At 41.6% G+C, this 6,400-nt stretch overlaps 1 protein-coding gene across 1 annotated transcript in view; it reads right to left on the reverse strand.

Annotated features, from left to right (window-relative positions):
* The window catches only part of AKT2 (AKT serine/threonine kinase 2), a 30,865-nt gene extending 25,953 nt beyond the window's left edge, over positions 1-4,912 (reverse strand). The window contains exon 1 of the mRNA XM_073641470.1: positions 4,772-4,912. The gene's annotated coding sequence lies outside the window, so the exon portion shown is untranslated. The remainder of the gene's footprint in view (positions 1-4,771) is intronic.
* Between the last annotated feature and the right edge of the window lie 1,488 nt (positions 4,913-6,400).

The raw sequence follows: 6,400 nt of genomic DNA on the forward strand, positions 1-6,400 counted from the left end.
GAGGGGTCCGGCCACTGTGCACTGTGCCACCTCACACCATATTCCTGAACTGGTGTGATGTCCCCTTATAAAAAGCCCTGTGGTCGCCTCAGATTCAAAGACTGCCACATAGTGATCCATTGTGTACTGCAAGTGAAATAAGTCGTCACATACCGAGCCCAAGGCATCAAATCCTGTCTACACAAACCATCAGAAGGCGTCTGCATGACATTAGGCTTAGAGCCAGACGTCCAACTACAGGAGCTCCATTGACCTCAAGCAAAGACTATCATTGTGCAGAGCAGATGGCAACAAAGGTTAGAATTCAAGTCTATCCTCGTTTGTCCCAGATACAATGATAGTTTGAGATTGGTCCGGAGACCACATAAGCAACGGCATGAAGAGGTCTTCACGAGGGGCTGTCCCAGGAGCCATTTTTCAAGGTAACACCAGGCTGCATGTTGCTCGTGCCACTTCGAGCAGCCTAAACATGTTACCATGGTCTGCAGAGTCTCTGGACTTGTCTCCCATCGTGCACATCATTAGTTGACAATTGCACAGGGAGCTGCCAGCAGTGGATCTTGATTATTTTTGCGACCAAGTGCATTCAGGGCGGCAGAACCTTCCTCAGACGGCCATTGATGACCTCATTGATAGCAGCCGAGGATTTAAGTGCGGGGATTTCTGCAGGTGACGCTCATACTCCAGACTGAATAAGTCAAGATGTTTTGAAAATGTTTCTATTTTTTCTCCATTTGCACATCAGTGACATGTCTGTCCATCCAGTGATTTCCATCATTCCATGAATTTTCCTTACTGTTGTTGCAACTTCACTGCTAAGTGTATAAAAGGGTTGTCTCTTAAGAAAAGCTTTAATGGTCGCTATAACCATACAGTAATGAATGAATGGGGTCAAGACCACCGGAGCAGTTCTGCATCCAGCCTAAGGGCTTATTCACATGACCGTACAGCGGCCATGTTTTATAGTCCATTTTACCGCAAAAATTCCAGGCCCGACCACGGGTCTCCTGAACTGTCAGCATCATATGCCCATGAGGTCGTGCCTTAAGCTGAGGAGACATGCAGTCAGACCAGAAATGGAGGCCATTAAATATGGCCGCTAAACGGTCATGGGAAGAAGACTAGTGTTTCAAATGGACAGAATGTAGATGTGTTCACATCACAGACCCACTGATTGAAGCGTAGTTTGATCCACAAAGCAGACCATAGTTGGACATGACTGTCCAAAGGGACATGTAAAAAAACTGTACAAATGTGTACAATCTGTGCAAAAACTGGGTAGCACAAATCCACAAGAAACGGATATGTAAATTCAGCATAACAGATCAGAGTCCTGTGACTATAATGCCCATACAGAATATAGAAAGGCCTTCTTTATGAAGTGTTTTTTATTTATTTTTTTCCATCTTCATTGCAATCATTTTTTTTTTTGCAATTGGATTTCATTCAAACTTTTGCACAATTTGCTTTCTAGAGCCTATGTTCAGCATTATCTATTACTGTCTGCAAAATGGTTTAAACTGAGAATATCAGTGAGCTCATTCTAAGGGAAGAGTTAAACAACCGTATAACTGGGACAAGGATCGCAACAAAATGCTTGGACTGGCCGACCTGAGCGCAACGGCTGCATAGAATTACATGAAGCTCTCACGCTCAGGTCAGAAGCACCGCCGGCCAGTCTGACCATAGCCCTGCGATCCCAGTCCGAATCATGCGGCCATCCCCAACAGTCCGATGGGAGCGTTTTGCAACTTCTGGGTTCCGCTCAGCTAAATTTATGACCACAACAGAGTTGAACCTGCAAGGAAAGTGCTGGTGCTAAATTGCCAGACGCTGAAATTTTTTTCTTCAATTACACCAAAATTGCAAAGTTATTTTCAGGCTTTAGTAAATTATCTGTATTTACTTAAAACAAAAATAAAAAAAGTTGTATTAAAATTAAGTGGCATCTCCCTTTCTGTTCAGAGGATATATGGTATTGGGTAGTTGGAAGCAGGGCTATAGCTTCATGGCGTATTTTTTATTTTTTCAAGTATGTATTTTTTTCTTATTTTTTGACATTTTGCTCCCCATAAATCATAACTAGGGCTGCATGGCAACTGTGGTAATGATTTCTGTATCACGATGCTACATTACAACATTATGAAAGGAAGATCCCCCTCCGAAAGACCTGGAAAACATAGGGCTCAAAGTCGCCCGTGTTAAAGAACAGTAGTATGCATGCGTGACCATCACTCGTTTCACTTCTATGGGACTGCAGTAACATGCGTGTTAATACTCCGTTCACACACAGGGCTTTGGAACCACCTCTCCAGACCAGTGCTGACCATGAGCGTCAAGCTTCAATAGCGGTAGCTACCATTTGCATCATGGAAAAACCTTTAAAATCTCATGTCTACCATAATCTGTACTGTAAAGCAGCAGGCAAATGGCTACAGCACCTCACAGCCCGGTCTTTGGGATCAATGGGGATCCCAGAGGCCGAGCCCCGCACTGATCTACAACTTAAATCGCCTATTCAAGAAATAGGTGACATTTTAGGTTGGGTTTGCTGATTTTACGCACTTAAAATCTGCAGCATTTTACAGTAACAAATAAAATGAGTAATACTTAGCCTCATCCACATGGTGCATTTTTTTGTCTTTTGTTGTATTTTTTACAATCCGAAGCAGGTCAAATTCTGTTATGGAAACGCACAATTTATTTTTTTTATTCCTATTCTTTTCATTGGAGGAGTTAATTCTGCAGATTTAACAGCTGATCCAGCATTATTTTGGTGCATTGCAGTAAAAAAAAAAAAAAAATGCACAAATAAGTGCGGAAAACATGCAGATTTTAGATGTGGATTTCAGTTTAGAAATCTGCACCAAAACACAAGCCTGTTTGAGTGCAACTTCTCTGCGACTCGCTGTGGCGCAACGTTTTAGAGCTGTAATTTTGCTGGAAAAAAAAACAAACACGCAAATAAGTTGTTCCCAAATTGCATGCGACTTGCATTGGAATCTATGACAAGAGAATCACGGGGGACTTGCAACCAGTGACAGAGAATCTAACATGTTCAGAAACATATGCAAGCGTTTTTTTGTTTTTTTTATTCCTTTCTATGGATGAAAAAAAATGCTGAAAGAATTGACTTGCCGCAGATTTCACAAACATTGCCATTTTCAAGTTCAGTCAAGAAGAAAAAAAAAAAAAAAAAAAAAAAAAGCAGAAAAAAAAAGTGCATGAGATTTCGGAAATCGTATAGCTTTAGCTGGTAGTGAAAAAAGCTGCATTTTGCATGAAAAAAAAAACAACAAAACACTACATGTGAACACTGCCTTATGTACTGCAGGTCTTGTGACCCAAACAAACAAATTCCTGCACTTTTAACACAGGTGAGAAAATACAACCGCTATACAGTCATGCATCATTTAAAGGCCATGTTCACACATTGCATTTTTGCTTTGTTTTTTTTCTGCAGGCAAAACCTGCTCTCTTGGCAGTAGAGAAGCTGCTTCCAAAAAGCAGGTTTTGCTGGGTATTTGCTGCATTTTTATTCTCTCGTGCATGCTGATAATGTTTAGTGCCCCCGAAAAAAATACATGATGCAATCCTTAGGTTTTTGCACTAAAACCTGATACCTGCGATCCTTGCCATGTTTTTGCACTTACCCATTGCTTTCTACGGGTGAGAAAACGCTGCAAAAAGGCAGTAGTTTTCCAATTCAGTCAGGAAAAAAAAAATAAAAAAAACAAAAAACAAAGTGTGTACATGAGATTTCTGAAAACAAACACCCAATGGGTGCAGGAGGTGCAGTTGCACACAGGGCCTGGATCCCAAGGTAAAGCACAAACGATCGCTTTAAAACTGCGACCATAAGGTGAAAATGTCGTTCCATGCAAAAATCTCAGCGCCCCATCGCATTTTATGATCTCTTACGGTGACGCGCTACGATACAGACTCGTGTAGCGTTCCAGGTACGCTGGATTTTATGTCGCTGGTTGCACGCGACTCACTTGCCATAAACTTCAATGCAAGGGAGTCGCATTTTTGACACGTGCTGCCCCAACCTAACATACGACCGCTATACAGTGCCGTGAATTAACCTTTTTTGCTATTAATACCTCCTTGGTGGGGATATATCAGGATTTAAGGTGTCCCATCCTGTAACAAGAGTCTGAATAATGACTAAGGCCAATATTATTAAATAAATAACTGGAGCCCACCAGCTTCTACATTACACCCCGGAGCTCCTCATTTAGTACCATTACTATACCGTACGCCGTATACAGAGAGCCCCGCTCCAGTGCAATATTTAGGCAACTAGGGTCACAACCGCACCACTATATCTAATGGCTGCCAATGGGGCACGCGACCACCAAAGACCCAAACCTGCGGGATTACGGGTCGTCATGTCACTATCCCAGATACCAATGGGATGGCGGCTTTTTCCCCCGCAACCAAATTACGACAAAAAGTAAAAGCGCACCGATATCTGCTGGCACGACTATATACTGCAGTTTACAGTAGTGTTTGTGTATGGACTGTGTGTATATATTGGTGAGCAGCCACATGACAGCCCACACCGTCCTCCATTAGTCTCCTAGGCTTGTTTACCACCAAGCAGGGACTGGATGGTAGGCCAGCGTGTGTAGAAGCAGTGTAATGCCCCTAGGCCGCTGTGTACAGCTCACCGTCCACCCCCTCCTCGCCTTTTACATCCCCCTCCTCACCGTCTGACACGGCGATGGCCGACTAGGCCGCAAGCCAAGCCTTTCCTAACGCTTACCTCCCACAGTCAGGCTCCGCTCACCCCGCAGCTCTCCGCTCTCATGTCTCCCTCCTCACGAAAATTGCGGCGTTACAGAGAATGGAGGCCAAGCATATCCGCCTACATCCGCCCGTAAAAAGAAAAAAAAAACTAGAAAAAAAAAATCTCAGGAAAGACTCCGTCCGCCATCTTTGATGAGGGCAATTGCCCTGTGCTGATATGTCTGAGGGGAATGTGAGGTGAAAACATGCAGCTGAGATCTCTGGTGCACACTGTGATGTGATTAGATGTCTGTGACCATAATATTAAGATAGCAAATAGCTTATAAATAGGAAGCCATTGTTGCCTATCAACAGCGCAGCATTGTCTATTATATACGTATAAGAACGGGAAATGCCTGTAAAAATGTTGCAATTGCGTCACATTTCACTTTGCGTTATTCAATAATAATGATATATCTGTCAGGACAGAGTCACAGAGTCACACGTAGCGGCTGTTGCTGCAGGGTCAATGCTTATCTATGGGCGACCCAGTGGTCCCCTCCTCGCTTTCAATTTTTCCTCCTCGCCTTCCAAGAGCTAAAACTTTGTTTTATTTTTGTTTTGATAAGAGTTATATGAGGGTTTTATCTTATTTTTATTTTTTTTGTGGGGAGAGTTGTAGTTTTTATTGGGCTCTGTACGACTTTTTTTATTTCTTTTTATTCCATTTTTTGGGGAAGTGAAAAATTAAAAAAATAGTGATTTAACCATTTCAATGCTTTGTTTTTTTGGCGGTCACCGTATGAGATAAATATTTAAAAATTGTATTATTTTGGATAGTTATCCATGCAGGGATACCGCAAACGTTATTTTTTTTATATATATATATTAATAAGATTCTGGAAAATTAGGGTGCCTCAACTTTTTTTCAAGTTTTTTTCTTTCTTTTTTCATTGTCTTTTATACTGTTTTTTTGTTCTCTCAGAGTCCCAGGAGACTTGAAATAGCAATAAATGGATCACTTTTACGATACATAGAAATACTGTAATATTGAAGAGTATTATAAGATTGCTGAGCTTTTTAAGTGTACAAACATGGCAGTAGGCCCCTGGTGGCCATGACGTTGCCATCAGCACTCCATTTCCACCCTCTTCAGTGGGGTACAATAGAGTTAAATGGAGCTAGCTCTGATCACAGCAATTACACTATGGTCACACAATGAGTTTTTGGTTGCGTTTTTTACCCTGAGTATTTTAAAAAAAAATTCAAGTAACCTATTTTACTTAATGGGTGTGGAAAATCTGCAACATCAAAACCTCACCAAAAGCCAAAGTTTCCAAGAGGAAGACGCTTTAGGAAAATGTTGAAGTGTCTTTTTGGTGTTTTTTGTGCCGTTTCTTGCAGTGTCTTTGCCACTGGCGTTTATTTAATTTTTTTACATTATAACTATATAGTGAGCAGCTTCCTCTTAATCCACTTGAAGAATGAAGCGGTCACTTCTTGTAACCGCTTTGCAGTTTTCGAAGCCTGAAGCGGTTAAAAAAAAAGTTCACAAAGACTGAACAAAGTTTTGACTTTGCAGTGCACCGTTTATTTTAACATTTTTTATGCACTTTTGCAGGCGGGTTTCAGAGTGAAAAAGACAACGTGTCAGAAACTGAGTGAC

The sequence above is a fragment of the Phyllobates terribilis genome, unplaced genomic scaffold, assembly GCF_046119375.1.
Source record: "Phyllobates terribilis strain yellow unplaced genomic scaffold, ASM4611937v1 Scaffold_7__3_contigs__length_470593459, whole genome shotgun sequence".
Lineage (NCBI taxonomy): Eukaryota > Metazoa > Chordata > Amphibia > Anura > Dendrobatidae > Phyllobates > Phyllobates terribilis.